The sequence below is a fragment of the Hevea brasiliensis genome, chromosome 9 (genome assembly GCF_030052815.1).
Source record: "Hevea brasiliensis isolate MT/VB/25A 57/8 chromosome 9, ASM3005281v1, whole genome shotgun sequence".
Taxonomy (NCBI): domain Eukaryota; kingdom Viridiplantae; phylum Streptophyta; class Magnoliopsida; order Malpighiales; family Euphorbiaceae; genus Hevea; species Hevea brasiliensis.
Genome location: NC_079501.1, coordinates 91,095,125 through 91,114,533, shown reverse-complemented (window position 1 = coordinate 91,114,533; position 19,409 = coordinate 91,095,125). Strand labels below are relative to the sequence as shown.

Here is a 19,409-nt window from a genome sequence, read left to right as displayed (position 1 = left end):
TTTTAACAATTAAAAAATGTTATTATATAAATTTTATATAATTTATTTCAAATTTCATTAAATTTGATAAAAATTGATTTTAGTTATAATTAATTACAAAAAATTAAAATTCTAGAATTAAATTATAGTTTTTATTAAATCACACACACTATGAAATGGAATTCAACCAAATAAGTTCAGTAGTTGTAATAATAATAATAATAATAATAATAATAATAATAATAATAATAATAATAATAATAATAATAATAATAATGTTTTAATTTTTTTAAGAAAAAATGAGTAAACAAAAGGGGTGTAAAAAAACCGTCAAGCTGATCAACTCAATTAAATCTAAATTAAAATTAATAATTTTATACATTTATTGATTATAATTTAAAAATAATTATAAATTAAATTTTTTGTTTGAATTTAAAGTTAACATTGTAACAACCCAGAAAACAGAAAAAAAAAAAAAAATTTTTGATTGATTTGAGTTTGGCGTGTGACAGTGGATTTCCACTGTCACTGCCAACATTTAAATATATATATATATATATATATATATATATATATATATATATATATATATATATATATGTATATATTTCAAAAGAAAAACGGGAGGAACCACCCCCCCCAAATTTTCTCTTCTCTCCCTCTCCTTCCCTCTCTTCTTCTTCTTCTTTCTTTTTCCGGTGACCGGCTGGCGACCTCCCGAGCAGCTCCCCACCTGGCCGGCGAACCTCTGGCGACGGCAAGAGCCACCAGAAATGGCGGCAAGAGAAGGAGAAGAGAGAGAAAACGCACGCACAGTGGGCAGCAGCTTTCCGGCGCGATTCCGACTTCATCTGACGTCCGATCGAAGCGATTCAGGTGGCGTTGGAAAGCTTGTTCCGAGACCTTTCTTTTGATACCAATTTTGCAACAAATGGATGTCGGATGAGTGAGATATGGAGGAGAGAAGTTTTGGGTTTTTCAAGCTTTTTCGTCAGATCTAGGACGATCCGACCGTTGGATCGACAATCCGAGACCACATATGGACTGAGGAAGAGGAGAGGAACATGGTGGTATGATCAGATCCAGCAAATGTTGCCAGCGACCAGCGGCCGGCCACCGTGCGCGGTGGTTCCGACGGTGGCTCCGGTGGGCTATGGAGATAATTCAACTTCTAAAGGCTTCCTTGTAAATTTTTAAAATTTTTGAGACACAGATTAACTTCGGGTAAGACTATTTTCATTATTTCGCTGTCTGTGGAGCATAAATACAGTATTTCTTAAATAGGAAAAAATTGGAGAAAAATTCTAAGAAAAATATATGATGAAAGTAAAATTATTTGGAGATATTCTATGGTGTTAGTTGAATTTTTGAGTGATTGTAGAATATTTTTGAGAAATATAGATGGATTTTAGTTAGATTTTTAGCATATGAGCATATAAGATTATTTGAAATTAAGATAATTAAATTTTATATAATTAGTTGAAGCTTGAGGATGGAGGTTTAAATATGTAAATATTTAATTGGGTTGAATTAAGAATATGTTAGATGTTGGAAACTTATGGAATCGAGTAAAATTCTTGAATAAAATATTCATGGGTGACTAGAAAACTACAATTCATTTTGCAATAGCCTTATAATATTATTAAGGACCGCGGGGCAAAATTTTAGAATTTTTAGAGCTTGTTTGAGTGAATTTTTATAAAATGTCAATTATAGGGACTAAAACGTAATTTTTAAGATTTTGAGTATTGTCTAATTTGGAGGGCCCAGGAGGGGCCATGTGATATTGATGAGATGTGATTGTGGAAATTGAGAATTTAAAAGTGTTATTTGAGCCTTTTTGCAGGTTGGGTAGGTCAGGGTATAGGGAAACTACTGCGGATTTTCGGCATGAATTAGAGCATCTATTGCCTCTTTAGAGTTTTATCTTAACTTAGTACTAATAAATTTATAATTTAATTATTAGGTGATCGAGTCACTATTTTTACGCATCCATGACCACAATAGTCATCGGTGTACTGTGAGTAAAATATTAATTTTAATTGTAATTTCACTATTATTATATATTCAAGCATGCCCATGCATCACTTATATGCATATATTTTTGTAGATAAACTTTAGGCAAGATTTATGTTGCATTCATAACTGTGAAAGTGCCATATATGTTGTTGTGGTAATTTGGAGCATTGTGCTTGCGTTGGCGTGCGTGTGATGTGGTGTGGACTATGGATAGGACGGGTAAACACGGCTTGAGATCTTCGCTGGGACCCAGTTCTTCGGGGTAGTCACGGCTTGAGTTCTTCGCTGGGACCCCGATTTGGTTTATTAAGCGAAAGTCCGGCTTGAGTTCTTCGCTGGCACCAGGTTGGATTTAAGAGAGCTGTATAGGGGATCAGCTCCCATATATATTATGATTGATATTACTGAGTGTGTGAGTGCTCCAAATTACCTTTTTGCTGTTATGATGTGAAAATATTATTGATGTTGCATTTCACTCCACAGGATGCATTGATTTTAGATAGTTATAGAGATTATGGTTAAAATTGATATTTTACTCTCTGAGTCGAACGCTCACTCCTGTTCAATATTTTTCCAGACCACAGGAGGAGTTATTTTACAGAGCAACCTGTTTTCTTCCTCGCAGGTTTAACGTCAGTTATTTTAATTGTTTTACTCTCTTTTCTAAATTTAAAATCTAGAACTCCGCATGTGTTAGTAATAGTGTGGACCTTATTAGGAATCGTGTAATTTAAATTTTTCAGATTAATAAATGAAGATTTGTATGGTATTTAAACAGTTTGTAAAATGAGGTACTTGAGGTTGAGCTGCTCCTAATTTTAGTCTCTGATGATTTCTGGGCTAAGATGGCCCGAAATAAAATTATAACAGTTTAATTTAAATTTTTTTATATGCATATTGGGCCTAAATTGTGGGCTGGTTATGGATTTGAGGAATAGTTAGGCTTACTACGGGTCTCGGGGGCTTTAAGCTGGCCCAGGTCCTAGTGCCGGTCCGGCCCATAGGTTGAGTCGTGACAAAGTTGGTATCAGAGCTTAGGCTCTAGATTCATGGGAAATAAGATACTTGGGAATGTAAAAAGAGTCTTGTTAGGATGTTGCATGCGGAGTATAGGATTCTGTTTTGTCTGTTTCTGTAATTCTTTGCTTCTAGATTCTACGTTATACCTCAGGAAATATAAAAGTTCCTCAATTAGTGTCTTGATTTCCATGGAGTACATAGAAATGTGAAATAGAGTTAGTAGACATGTGAGGTCTATCATGAGGATACGTACTACAAGAAATGCTATGTTTCTGTCTGTATGGGTTTAAATGGTGTGCCCATTTCGTGCAAGGCATGAGTACATAAAGGTGAGTCTTGAAAGTACAATTGCCCTAGATAAGGATGAGGATACCACTGCTGGCAGTCATCAGTGGATGACCCAGTCAGAATAAGTTTGTGATAACAGAATATTCAAGAGAGATAAGAAATTGGGAGACCTAGTCGGTCAGGACGTATCATAGTAACTATACAATGTTCTCGATGTCTACTCTGTAAGCTGCAGATTACAGTACCGACATGAGATTATTGTGTAGAGCTGCTTGCATCCCCGTGGTGCTCCATAATGAGGGTGTTTGCAGATGGCTTCTGTTTTGGTACAGTTATGCCAGAACAGAGTTCTATGTCTGCGGAGGAGTTGGGAACTCCTGGTTAGGAGTCTAGAGTTAGAATATTGAAAGGTCACAGTTGGGTGATAACTAGAGTCAGTGACTCAGTTACCCTAGCATGAGTTACAATAATAATTGCCATCAGACCAGAGGTTTCGGATTAGTTGTAAAGTAAAGGTGACACCTATAGAGTGGGATTATCTAGTATTCAGTATGGAATTTTGGATGGTTTTTGCAGTATGACAAACATTTTGCTTAGAGCTTAGTGAGAATAGTATACCTTGTGTGTATCAGTATGGAATAAAGTACAACCCTACTACCTAGGGAAGGTCGGAACTATGAATTGATGATTCACAGAGCTATAATATGATAGGAGAGTCATTAATTTGACATGGTTTGGGCAACGTGGTAAATGTAGTATCTTTGTTGCAGCAAGTTAGGGTATAGTCCTATCTTTTCAGAAGGGATCGAAAGTTATTATTAATAATAGGAACCAACAAAATAGTGCCCCAGATGGGACTGTAGAGTGTGGTAGAGAGTAGTTGGCTCGGGTATCCTGGAGAGGATACAAGTTCCATTATAGGAATCATATATAATCAAGATCATGATGGATGTAAATCCTTTAAATTAGATGACAAGTTTGGGTGGCCGGAATCTTAAGTACTGGCGAATTGAGTAAACATAGGAAATAATAATAATAATAATAATAATAATAATAATAATAATAATAATAATAATAATAATAATAATAATAATAACAACAATAATAATAATAATAATAATAATAATAATAATAATAATGATAATAATAACAACAAATAAATAAAATTACTGCAGAATCAGTTCTCGAGGTAGTAAGGATATTATGTAAGCTAAAGGATAAGAATAGAGATCATACAATAAAAGTATGACTGTAATTTCCTGAGTTCCTTTCTAAATTCATATTGTTCAAAATAATAGTGTAATCTAATTATAATAGTGTTAAGAGAAATAAATTGATTGATTGCAATGGATAGAGAAAGTGCAGAATGAAGGTTTGGACAATTGATTGCAAATGCAATATAATCTAAATGCCAGTGGAAGTACTAGCTAGAATGGTCAAAGGACCAAATCTGAGTAGCACAGATATGTGATAACGCGGTAGAGACTCTGAAAGATATAGTTAGTAGATACAACTATCATGTTAGGAAGAATAATGGAACCAGGGATAGAATAGTCAAGTTGTGACACCCCTTACCCGACTACAGTGTAGCCGAGCAAGTTATGCCACTCAGTGTGCCGGAACACTCTATTTTATCTGATTTCATTACAGTCCTTGATTTATTTATTCAAAAACTTTATTGAAGATTTAGGCTATTTTTTACTTTTATCAAAATCTAACTAAGTTGGAAATTTCAAAAATTTTAACGATAATCCGAGAAAGTGTCGGCTGTAATTTGGACTAACAGTTCTTCTGAACCTGCCAAAGACAATTTCAATATATACTCAATTTCTCAAACTTAATAGTCTCAAAAATTTTCAAACATAATGTATCTCAATGCAGTATCCAGATTTCTCAGAAATCTCATTAGATTTTCAATATCTCAATATTCACAAGTATAATCTCATTATAACTCAAATTCAATTCACATACTAAAATACTTACTTTGAATAGCTTCCATAATTCATAGGTTAATTACATGAGTTTATTTTGTACAAGATATACAAATAATTTACAATGTGCTAGGAATGAACAATATACATAACATGTATAAAATGAGCCCTATCTACATGCATTGCTGAGGAGGTGACAATCTTGAACTCTTCTGACACTTCTGCAGATCTGGACTCCAAAAATCTCAGTCGACAGTCTACTGGTTTTACCTTCAGTACCTGCGCGAGGAAGCAATTCCATCGCGCTAAGCATTTCTGCTTAGTGGTGCAATAATATAACCAGAAATAATATATACAAGTAAAGAAAGAAATAAATGGTAATTCAGATACTCAGAGTCAATTTAATTTGGTATGGTATTTCTAGTATCAACGATCTTATATACTAGTTTGTTCCTCTTTGGAAGTGCTTAGTTTATAACTTTTCAGTAATGCTAGCAGGTATATAATTTATTCTATCTGTATTGTATTTCAAGTGCATGCAGTTACGCAATTTATATTTTTGTTATGTTTCTTTTGCTAATCTCTTTTGCTTATTCATTCAATACTTAATTTAATTGTACTGGATTTTCATTATACTTAACTTAACTTAGCTGCCTGAATTGAATAATACTTTAATTGACTGCCCAAGTAACCTATACTAGACGACTGGACTGGATAACGGGTCATTGGCACTGGACACCGCGGTGCCTCGGGCCGTCATACCATGGGACGCAGAACGTCAACCATGTATGCAGTCAGTATGGCTAAAAAGCCATGATATCACATAATCGGGCATAAAAGCCATGCATACGGGCATAAAAGCCATGAATACGGGCATAAAGCCATGAATACAGGCATAAAGCCTTTCGCAGTACTGCTAAAATAATACCCTATTGGCATGCCAAACTATCCAAACCAATCTTGTTAGGTATACTAGGGCATTTGATACTTTAAAATATTAATATATTGTGCTTTATGACTTCATTATTTCATGATAAATTTCAATCATAATTCATACATTCATTTGATCATTTATATGATCACAATTCACATCAATTATCCTTTTAGACCATTGTACTCAAAATACTTCTCCTCTTTACAATAATGAGAACTAATGTCTCATTCATACATTAATATGGTTTATTTATCCATTCATTATGTTATTCATATTGATCCCAATTCTAAACAATGGTTCACATGTACCATTGTATTCAAAACATTTTTCCTTTCTCATTTATACATTCAAGAGTCTACTTATGTAATTACAAATTTTATATTTCGAGTTGAGTTACTAATATTTTATGAATTCCATTTGTGATGGGCATATATGCCCTAACTATCTATTCACATCAATTAGGTGACTTATTTTTCATGTTTCAAGTAATCCATGAATATTTCATGGATTTCAAATTTATGGCTTTAATTTCTTTTTAACAATTTTGACTAGGATGCATAGTCCATATTTGTCATACAATTCTAAGCATTTAAGCTTAGAATTGGTTCTAGGTCTTCATCTTAATTCACTAATCATTTTGATTACTATTCACCATACTAGTCAACAAAAATGTTGACTTTTGCATAGACAATAGGTACATTGGTTTTAACACTCCCAATGTACCACATTTTGCATTTAAAACTTGTTGGAATCAATTACCAAATCCATTTCCAAGCTTATTTCAAGTTTTCATGTCACTATTCACTTCATTAGTCAACTAAAATGTTGACTTTTGCATAGAAAATATGTAAATTGACTTTGGCACTTCAAATATACTACATTTTTCATTTAAAACTTGTTGGTTTTGATCACTTTCTCAAAGCTTTGGTCATTTTGGCAAAATTGCCAATTTTCGGTTTTGGTGCTCCGAGGTTGCACTGTTCCATTGGTCGGTCTACTGTTGGAATTTGACAAATCTTCCTTCATAGAATATGTTCCTTATTGTCTTAAGTGTATTCTCATTTTTGGATCACCTCAATCGGAGTTTTGTAGCTCAAGTTATGGCCAAAATAAGTTTACTGTTCACTGTCTTCGTTCATCTTGCACTTTTGGGTTTGTGATTTTGGTCCAACTTTGTTCAGTTATTTGATCAAGTTAATTTCATAATTTGGTCTAACTTTCTTCATATGAAATGTTATACTATGTCTTAGGTTTCCATCGGTTCAAGAATCGCCTAAATCCGAGTTTTCTAGAGAGTTATAGCCATCCAAACATTCTTGCTCAAATGAAAATCTGCGAGTTGCGAGTTTGAGCAAAGGATGTGACTGCCATTTGGGTTAGGTTCTGGTTATAATTTGGGGTAGGTTTCTTCATGAAAGTTGTTTTTCTATGTCTTAACATGTTGCTGTAAAAATTTCAGGTCAATTGACCAAATCTACAGTGAGTTATGGCCAAATGAACAGTTACTGTTCATTTGGTCATTTCTGTCTTTGTTGCAGGGTATCCGGATTGGGGCCAACTTTTAGTCCTCTTGCTTTGGTCATTTGGGCATGGTTTCTTCAGCAAAAATGTGTCATTATAAGCCTAGTTTCATGTCCAATTGGCCAAACACCAATTGGACCAACACAGCCCAAATTATGGCAGTGCAAATGGACTGAATTTTCAGTCCCTATGCTGCTGTCCTAGGGCAGCCTATATCTTCACTTTGCAATTTTATTTTTCAGTCTAAATTGTGCTTAACTTACCTAAAATGGTCACTAATTGACCATTAAAATGTTCCCTACCAATTTCCTAAGTCAAGTCAATCTTTCACTTCTCAAAACCCTAATTTCTCATTGCAATTCACCCATACACCTTAGTTACACACTTCCATTCATTATATATGTGTTTATACACTTTAAACATAAGCTCTAATTCATTCTAAGTCCATCAACAACACTCAATCCTATTCCTTCCTTAGGGCAGCTGAAATCCATGGTATGTATACACATGAATTTAGTCCATTTAACTTACAATTTCATACTAAATTCAAGTCCTTAACATGGAAATAAAGGAATATTAGCATAAATAAGCACTAACCTCTTTAATGGCAGAATTTTCCCAAGTTAAATCTTCATTTTCTTGTACTCTCTTGGCTGTCAAACACTTCCTCTAGGTCCAAGGATTCATTTTAGTGTTGGGGTCTTGAGGAAATATGGTGAGGAAGCATGAGAAATGAAGCTTTTGTTTGAAAATCAATGGAGGGAGAAGAGGGAGAGATTCACGTTTTGGCTGAAGAAGAAGAAGGAAACAGCAGAATTTTGGGTCCATTTGTCTCTTTTAATTGTTAAAAAAAAGACTTGTTGAATGGTGATTGGTGGAAGCCTTCCAAATGACATCATGTGATGTCATATTTAGGTTTTTCTTTCATTTTCTTTTCTTCTTTTCTCTACTCATTTTCACTTTAATTTTTAGTAATATTTATTCATATTTTAGATCATAATAATTATTTACTTAACTGGACAAGTCGGCCAAAAATCACCTCTGAAGGCGAAATGACCAAAATGCCCTCCGTTTGGCTTAACGGGTCAAAATTGTCTGTACCGATTGAAAAATTTTTCTAAATATTTTCTTGACATTCTAATGCCATATGAACCTCAATGACCCTTCTTTGGAGTCCCAAAAATTATTTTACAATTTTTCCCCCGGGTCTAGGGCTCCTCGTTGCGAGAATCGCAACTTCCCTCTGGTTACCCATCGCTTGGGCACCGGCTCGTTTGACTTGGTTGTATTTTATTTCTAAAATTTTTACTAAATTTTTCTTATTAATATTTGAGTTAATTATGGTCCCTCACTTTAGTTTAAATATTTTTCCGGATGTTCTAGGTTGTCGGACCGACAGGCACGATCCAGGAGCAGTAGAATGTACGGAGTTGCTATGGGGAGGGTGTTACAACTCTTCCCCTCTTATTTAAATTTCGTCCTCGAAATTTACCCAATGTAAATAGCCAAGGAGCTACTACCTCTTTATTTCTTCACCTTTCCGTGTTATCCTACTTCACTTTCTCCTTAGTCTCAATCTTATCCTCAAACAGTTATGTACTCATCCTTTTTCATCTTAAATACAGTCTCCTTCTCATCTCCATTCGCTATCTCATTGTCTCTTCACTCTCTTATTCCATACCTTAACCTAAAATAAACAGGAAATACAGATCTGCATTCGCTATCTCATTGTCTCTTCACTCTCTTATTCCATACCTTAACCTAAAATAAACAAGAAATACAGATCTGCAATAGTGTCACCTCGACTCTTATGAATGCAATGCATGATATGCAATCTATCTAGGTCCAGAAACGCCTAAACCGTGCTCTGATACCACTAAATGTGACACCCCTTACACGAATACAGTGTAGCCGAGCAAGTTATGCCACTCAGTGTGCCGGAGCACTCTATTTTATCTGATTTCGTTACAGTCCTTGATTTATTTATTCAAAAACTTTATTGAAGATTTAGGCTATTTTTACTTTTATCAAAATCTAACTAAGTTGGAAATTTCAAAAATTTTAACGATAATCCGACAAAGTGTCGGCTGTAATTTGGACTAACAGTTCTTCTGAACCTGCCAAAGACAATTTCAATATATACTCAATTTCTCAAACTTAATAGTCTCAAAAATTTTCAAACATAATGTATCTCAATGCAATATCCAGATTCTCGTAAATCTCATTAGATTTTCAATATCTCAATATTCACAAGTATAATCTCATTATAACTCAAATTCAATTCACATACTAAAATACTTACTTTGAATAGCTTCCATAATTCATAGGTTAATTACATGAGTTTATTTTGTACAAGATATACAAATAATTTACAATGTGCTAGGAATGAACAATATACATAACATGTATAAAATGAGCCCTATCTACATGCATTGCTGAGGAGGTGACAATCTTGAACTCTTCTGACACTTCTGCAGATCTGGACTCCAAAAATCTCAGTCGACAGTCTACTGGTTTTATCTTCAGTACCTGTGCGAGGAAGCAATTCCATCGCGCTAAACATTTCTGCTTAGTGGTGCAATAGTATAACAAGAAATAATATATACAAATAAAGAAAGAAATAAATCATAATTCGGATACTCAGAGTCAATTTAATTTGGTATGGTATTTCTAGTATCAACGATCTTATATACTAGTTTGTTCCTCTTTGGAAGTGCTTAGTTTATAACTTTTCAGTAATGCTAGCAGGTATATAATTTATTCTATCTGTATTGTATTTCAAGTCTATGCAGTTACGCAATTTATATTTTTGTTATGTTTCTTTTGCTAATCTCTTTTGCTTATTCATTCAATACTTAATTTAATTGTCTGGATTTTCATTATACTTAACTTAACTTAGCTGCTGAATTGAATAATACTTTAATTGATCGCCCAAGTAACCTATACTAGGCAGTCGATGGATAACGGGTCGTTGGCCTGACACCGCGGTGCCTCGGGCCGTCATACCATGGGACCTTGAACGTCAACCATGTATGCAGTCAGTATGGCTAAAAAGCCATGATATCACATAATCGGGCATAAAAGCCATGCATACGGGCATAAAAGCCATGAATACGGGCATAAAGCCATGAATACAGGCATAAAGCCTTTCGCAGTACTGCTAAAACAATACCCTATTGGCATGCCAAACTATCCAAACCAATCTTGTTAGGTATACTAGGGCATTTGATACTTTAAAATATTAATATATTGTGCTTTATGACTTCATTATTTCATGATAAATTTCAATCATAATTCATACATTCATTTGATCATTTATATGATCACAATTCACATCAATTATCCTTTTAGACCATTGTACTCAAAATACTTCTCCTCTTTATAATAATGAGAACTAATGTCTCATTCATACATTAATATGGTTTATTTATCCATTCATTATGTTATTCATATTGATCCCAATTCTAAACAATGGTTCACATGTACCATTGTATTCAAAACATTTTTCCTTTCTCATTTATACATTCAAGAGTCTACTTATGTAATTACAAATTTTATATTTCGAGTTGAGTTACTAGTATTTTATGAATTCCATTTGTGATGGGCATATATGCCCTAACTATCTATTCACATCAATTAGGTGACTTATTTTTCATGTTTCAAGTAATCCATGAATATTTCATGGATTTCAAATTTATGGCCTTAATTTCTTTTTAACAATTTTGACTAGGATGCATAGTCCATATTTGTCATACAATTCTAAGCATTTAAGCTTAGAATTGGTTCTAGGTCTTCATCTTAATTCATTAATCATTTTGATTACTATTCACCATACTAGTCAACAAAAATGTTGACTTTTGCATAGACAATAGGTACATTGGTTTTAACACTCCCAATGTACCACATTTTGCATTTAAAACTTGTTGGAATCAATTACCAAATCCATTTCCAAGCTTATTTCAAGTTTTCATGTCACTATTCACTTCATTAGTCAACTAAAATGTTGAATTTTGCATAGAAAATATGTAAATTGACTTTGGCACTTCAAACATACTACATTTTTCATTTAAAACTTGTTGGTTTTGGTCACTTTCTCAAAGCTTTGGTCATTTTGGCAAAATTGCCAATTTTCGGTTTTGGTGCTCCGAGGTTGCACTGTTCCATTGGTCGGTCTACTGTTGGAATTTGACAAATCTTCCTTCATAGAATATGTTCCTTATTGTCTTAAGTGTATTCTCATTTTTGGATCACCTCAATCGGAGTTTTGTAGCTCAAGTTATGGCCAAAATAAGTTTCTTGTTCACAGTCTTTATTCATCTTGCACTTTTGGGTTTTGACAGATTTTGGTCCAATTTTGGTCAGTGATTTGATCAAGTTAAGTTCATAATTTGGTCTAACTTTCTTCATATGAAATGTTCTACTATGTCTTAGGTTTCCATCGGTTCAAGAATCGCCTAAATCTGAGTTTTCTAGAGAGAGTTATAGCCATCCAAACATTACTGCTCAAATGAAAATCTACAGAGTTGCAGGTTTGAATAGTGACTGTGACTGCCATTTGGGTTAGGTTCTGGTTATAATTTGGGGTAGGTTTCTTCATGAAAGTTGTTTTTCTATGTCTTAACTTGTTGCTGTAAAAATTTCAGGTCAATTGACCAAATCTACAGTGAGTTATGGCCAAATGAACAGTTACTGTTCATTTGGTCATTTCTGCAGTCTTTATTGCAGGGTATCCGGATTGGGGCCAACTTTTGGTCCTCTTGCTTTGGTCATTTGGGCATGGTTTCTTCAGAAAAAATGTGTCATTATAAGCCTAGTTTCATGTCCAATTGGCCAAACACCAATTGGACCAACACAGCCCAAGTTATGGCAGTGCAAATGGACTGAATTTTCAGTCCCTATGCTGCTGTCCTAGGGCAGCCTATATCTTCACTTTGCAATTTTATTTTTCAGTCCAAATTGTGCTTAACTTACCTAAAATGGTCACTAATTGACCATTAAAATGTTCCCTACCAATTTCCTAAGTCAAGTCAATCTTTCACTTCTCAAAACCCTAATTTCTCATTGCAATTCACCCATACACCTTAGTTACACACTTCCATTCATTATATATGTGTTTATACACTTTAAACATAAGCTCTAATTCATTCTAAGTCCATCAACAACACTCAATCCTATTCCTTCCTTAGGGCAGCTGAAATCCATGGTATGTATACACATGAATTTAGTCCATTTAACTTACAATTTCATACTAAATTCAAGTCCTTAACATGGAAATAAAGGAATATTAGCATAAGTAAGCACTAACCTCTTTAATGGCAGAATTTTCCCAAGTTAAATCTTTATTTTCTTGTACTCTCTTGGCTGCCAAACACTTCCTCTAGGTCCAAGGATTCATTTTAGTGTTGGGGTCTTGAGGAAATATGGTGAGGAAGCATGAGAAATGAAGCTTTTGTTTGAAAATCAATGGAGGGAGAAGAGGGAGAGATTCACGTTTTGGCTGAAGAAGAAGAAGGAAACAGCAGAATTTTGGGTCCATTTGTCTCTTTTAATTGTTAAAAAAAAGACTTGTTGAATGGTGATTGGTGGAAGCCTTCCAAATGACATCATGTGATGTCATATTTATGTTTTTCTTTCATTTTCTTTTCTTCTTTTCTCTACTCATTTTCACTTTAATTTTTAGTAATATTTATTCATATTTTAGATCATAATAATTATTTACTTAACTGGACAAGTCGGCCAAAAATCACCTCTGAAGGTGAAATGACCAAAATGCCCTCCGTTTGGCTTAACAGGTCAAAATTGTCTGTACCGATTGAAAAATTTTTCTAAATATTTTCTTGGCATTCTAATGCCATATGAACCTCAATGACCCTTCTCTGGAGTCCCAAAAATTATTTTACAATTTTTCCCCCTGGTCTAGGGCTTCTCGTTGCGAGAACCGCAACTTCCCTCTGGTTACCCATCGCTTGGGCACCGGCTCGTTTGACTTGGTTGTATTTTATTTCTAAAATTTTTACTAAATTTTTCTTATTAATATTTGAGTTAATTATGGTCCCTCACTTTAGTTTAAATATTTTTCCGGACGTTCTAGCTGTCCGGACCGACACCGGTCACCGGAACAGTAGAATGTACGGAGTTGCTATGGGGAGGGTGTTACACAAGTTCTATTTTGGGTAAGACAAAAGAAATAAATGAAAGGACAACCTGAAGAGCGCATAATAAAAGGAACAAAGTTAAGATATAGGGTAGGCTAAGTGTTATTCTTGGCAAGGTGAATGACAAGGATGGAGAACCCAAAATGGGACCACATTAGTGAGAACAATGATGGAGATATGGAATACAATAATAATGAGTAAATGCTAGAAGGTGTGCGATGGTATTGCGGACTACCTAATTAGGTAGAGAAAGAGAAGTTAGTAAGTAGTAAGTTGAATAAAAATTAATCTAAGGGATCGAATAGGTATGATGAGTGGAAAGAATTATAGATAATGACACATAGGCTTTAGGTTAGACTTCTAAGATAGTGAGAAGGTAGTTAGAGGTTCGTTATGAATGTCAGGCAAACGTCTTTAGTGTGATCAACAGAATCACGTTGCAGTGAAGCAATAACGACAGAACAACAGTAGGGGTAGAACGAGAAGTGACAAGTATGGGTGGTAATAAATCATTAGAAAGTTCAAGGATCAAATTAATGACCATAGATAAGGGTGGAATTAGTGTTGGAAGAATCTATTAGTAAGAAAAATTCTTTCAGGATTCAACAAAGGTTAAGGGCACAATATAAATGATGATAGATATGAATCATAGGTCGAGTATAAGTAAAGTTAATAAATTATGAAATATTATGTCAGGAAGGACAATGGTACGGTAAAGGGTTCATGCAGATGATACCTTATAGGTAGAGCACAATTGTGCTAGGAGATAATGAAATTTGGAGAGAAAAACCAAGAAACATAGGTTAAACGTTATTATATGACGATCGGGCGTAGTGGAATATAAGAGTATATTTTTCTTTCTTTTCAAGTTTAGCTTGTGCTTTTGGTTCTAGAAGGTTATATAAGGAATAGAGACTGAGTCAAGGAGACCTAGTTATTTGAGAGTTTGGTAGGCACCAATTCATACATAATTTCCTGATATGAGAATGACAGTAAGTACGTACTTAGTGTTAAGTATGAAAGGACGATCAGAATAGTGACAGGAGTCAAATGGAGTTAGCTACCAAGGCTTACAACTGTTTTAAACTATAAGCTGGAGGAAATACTAATTGTGGATGAGTTTTAATAGATGAAATTGTTGCTGATGGGTAATTTGACGTTGAAGTTTGGAAAGCTATAGGCAGTATATATGATTATATTAAGGAGAATGAACACCTGAAGTATTTTGTCTAGAATTAAGGCATGACACATATTTCCCACAGCCGTCTTAGTTCAGATGGAACTTAGTTTATGGGGCTCCTATCCATCCAGGATGAGCAATTTCCTACTAAGGCTGGTAGGGAATGATAATGTTCTGATAGTTAAGTTGGAAAAAGGAGATACGAGAAAAATTTTCTATGGTAATTACATGTGTTACATAAGGTGAAGAATGTGCTGGTAGGAGTAAATCATAAGGTTAGAATTCTCGAAGTAATAGAACTAGTAATCAAGATAAGACTAAGAAATAAAAATGAAAGTTAAAATTGATGATGGGATGGACATCTTTGAAGGAAAAAGGTGTAAGGGTAAAATAGGACTAAGATTAAGGAGTAGGTACAGCAGGTTAAAAAGATATCAACAATACCAAAAATAGGAAAAAGGAAGTGGATAAGATGCAAAGGACAGGAAGAAAGCTCGGTAGAGCCAGTTATAATGATGAGGATAAGGAGGAATAGGTATGCTAGGAACACACTAAGGGATGTTTAAAATAAGTTATTATGAGATGATAGATTAAAGGAGTAGTGGAGCCTCGATCTGAGTGCCAATGTGTCAGAAGTAGGCCATATACTAAGAAGTGAAAGGGAGAAGTCTAGATATTTCCATTCTAGAGAAGGAGTGAGAATCGATAAAGTCGCATAGATTGAGTTGTCAGGGAATATAAACACTTTTGTTACCTATAAGGAGAGACCCAGTTTACTTTCCAATGTTGATAAACGATACACTTGGCCCTTGGAGGAGACTCTACCTGACTAGTTACATAAGATGGATAGAGATTGGTCTAAGTACCTTAGTAATGACACAAAAGAGATTAAAAAATTTGAAGTAGCATGGGAGTGAGAAGATTTATTGGTGTTGACCACTGTGGTCATAAGAAAAGTGAAGATCTCGAACAAGATGCCTGGTTTAGGTGCTACAGGAATGCTACTTATAGGATACCATGGAATAAGGAACATAAGTTATGTCATTGGGGAAAACAGATATTATTGAAACAAAGGGATGAGGACTGAAATCATCAAGAGACACGTTAGGGCGTAATAAAAGTGAGGTAAGTGCCAAAGTTAATTAAAGTTATTAGATATCAAGTCGAGAGTAATGGAGTTATAATGAATACCTGAGATGACAGAAGAATGGTCAATGAATAGCCAAGAGATAAGAGCATCTCTAGATAGAGATGATGACAAATAGGACACCATAGTAGAATCAGAGAGTAATAGAATATCATATATAATATACGAAGAGTTTGAAGAATAAATGTTTTATCAATTTCTGCATAGCTGGAGGAGTAATGATTGTGCTTATTCTAATAATCTTCTTTTCCTTATCTCTTGTTTATTCGAAAATTCGAGGACGAATTTTTCTTAAGGGGGGAAGAATGTAACAACCCAGAAAACAGAAAAAAAATTTTTTTGATTGATTTGAGTTTGGCGTGTGACAGTGGATTTCCACTGTCACTACCAACATTTAAAAAAATATATATATATATTTTTCAAAAGAAAAACGGGAGGAATCCCCCCCCCCCCCCCCAAATTTTCTCTTCTCTCCCTCTCCTTCCCTCTCTTCTTCTTCTTTCTTTTTCCGGTGACCGGCCGGCGACCTCCCGAGCAGCTCCCCACCTGGCCGGCAAACCTCTGGCGACGGCAAGAGCCACCAGAAATGGCAGCAAGAGAAGGAGAAGAGAGAGAAAACGCGCGCACAGTGGGCAGCGGCTTTCCGGCGCGATTCCGGCTTCATCCGACATCCGATCGAGGCAATTCAGGTGGCGTTGGAAAGCTTGTTCCGAGACCTTTCTTTTAATACCAATTTTGCAACAAATGGAGGTCGGATGAGTGAGATATGGAGGAGAGAAGTTTCGGGTTTTTCAAGCTTTTTCCTCAGATCTAGGACGATCCGACCATTGGATCGACGATCCGAGACCACATATGGACTGAGGAAGAGGAGAGGAACATGGTGGTATGATCAGATCTGGCAAATATCGCCGGCGACTGGCGGCCGGCCACCGTGCGCGGTGGTTCCGACGGTGGCTCCGTTGGGCTATGGAGATTATTCAACTTTCAGAGGCTTCCTCGTAAATTTTTGGAATTTTTGAGACACGATTAACTTCGGGTAAGACTATTTTCATTATTTCGCTGTCTGTGGAGCATAAATACAGTGTTTCTTAAACAGGAAAAAATTGGAGAAATATTCTAAGAAAAATATATGATGAAAGTAAAATTATTTGGAGATATTCTATGGTGTTAGTTGAATTTTTGAGTGATTGTAGAATATTTTTGAGAAATATGGATGGATTTTAGTTAGATTTTTAGCATATGGGCATATAAGATTATTTGAAATTAAGATAATTAAATTTTATATAATTGGTTGAAGCTTGAGGATGGAGGTTTAAATATGTGAATATTTAATTGGGTTGAATTAAGAATATGTTAGATGTTGGAAACTTATGGAATCGAGTAAAATTCTTGAATAAAATATTCATGGGTGACTAAAAAATTACAATTCATTTTGCAATAGCCTTATAATATTATTAAGGACCGCGGGGCAAAATTTTAGAATTTTTAGAGCTTGTTTGAGTGAATTTTTATAAAATGTCAATTATAAGGACTAAAACGTAATTTTTAAGATTTTGAGTATTGTCTGATTTGGAGGGCCCAGGAGGGGCCATGTGATATTAATGAGATGTGATTGTGGAAATTGAGAATTTAGAAGTGTTATTTGAGCTTTTTTACAGGTTGGGTAGGTCCCAGGTATAGGGGAAACTCTGCCGGATTTCCGGCATGAATTAGGCTGTCTATTGCCTCTTTAGAGTTTTATCTTAACTTAGTACTAATAAATTTATAATTTAATTATTAGGTGATCGAGGTTAGCTATTTTTCTGCATCCAGCAGCCACAATAGTCATCGGTGTACTGTGAGTAAAATATTAATTTTAATTGTAATTTCACTATTATTATATGTTCAAGCATGCCCATGCATCACTTATATACATATATTTATGTAGATAAACTTTAGGCACGATTTATGTTGCATTCATAACTGTGAAAGTGCCATGTATGTTATTGTGGTAATTTGGAGCAGTATGCGTGCGTTGGCGTGCGTGTGATGTGGTGTGGACTATGGATAGGACGGGTAGACACGGCTTGAGATATTCGCTGGGACTCGGTCCTTCGGGGTAGTCACGGCTTGAGTTCTTCGCTGGGACCCCGATTTGGTTTATTAAGCGAAAGTCCGGCTTGAGTTCTTCGCTGGCACCAGGTTGGATTTAAGAGAGCTGCATAGGGGATCAGCTCCCATATATATTATGATTGATATTACTGGTGTGTGAGTGCTCCAAATTACCTTTTTGCTGTTATGATGTGAAAATATTGTTGATGTTGTATTTCACTCCACAGGATACATTAGTTTTAGATAGTTATAGAGATTATGGTTAAAATTGATATTTTACTCTCTGAGTCGAACGCTGACTCCTATTCAATATTTTTCCTGGCCACAGTAGGAGTTATTTTACAGAGCAACCTGTTTTCTTCCTCGCAGGTTTAACGTCAGTTATTTTAATTGTTTTACTCTCTTTTCTAAATTTAAAATCTAGAACTCTGCATGTGTTAGTAATAGTATGGACCTTATTAGGAATCGTGTAATTTAAATTTTTCAGATTAATAAATGAAGATTTGTATGGTATTTAAACAGTTTGTAAAATGAGGTAATTGAGGTTGAGCTGCTCCTAATTCTAGTCTCTGATGATTTCTGGGCTAAGATGGCCCGAAATAAAATTATAACAGTTTAATTTAAATTTTTTTATATGCATATTGGGCCTAAATTGTGGGCTGGTTATGGATTTGAGGAATAGTTAGACTTACTATGGGCCTCGGGGGTTTTAAGCTGGCCCAGGTCCTAGTGCCGGTCCGACCCATAGGTTGGGTCGTGACAAACATGTTAAGAATTAAACTCAAACCAAATTAATATTTGACTTTCAATTAACATATGACAATATTTACATGAAAAAAGTTTAATAATAATTAATTATAAAAGTTTAAAAAGTATTAAAAGAAGTAAAAATTATCTAATATGTTTAATATAAAAACTGAAGATATATAATTTTATAATTTAATTTATTAATTTCGATTTGAATATTATTAAAATTTACTTTAATTTGATAAAATATGGTAAACACACCTAATAAACGGTAAATGATAACTTACCATTGAACATAATAATTTAATAGTTAATTTAATAAGATAATTTTATTCCACTTTAATTTAATTTTTCATATCAATTTAATAATTAAATATTATCTTTATTTAAAAATATA

General features: G+C 34.5%; 1 long non-coding RNA gene across 1 annotated transcript; it reads left to right on the top strand.

The window, feature by feature from the left end:
• The first annotated feature begins 623 nt into the window (after positions 1-623).
• On the top strand, positions 624-18,765 carry LOC131183292 (uncharacterized). Its single transcript, XR_009151427.1, has 3 exons — positions 624-1,203; positions 17,955-18,011; positions 18,594-18,765. It is a non-coding gene; the product is annotated as an uncharacterized LOC131183292 (long non-coding RNA).
• The last annotated feature ends 644 nt before the right edge of the window (positions 18,766-19,409 follow it).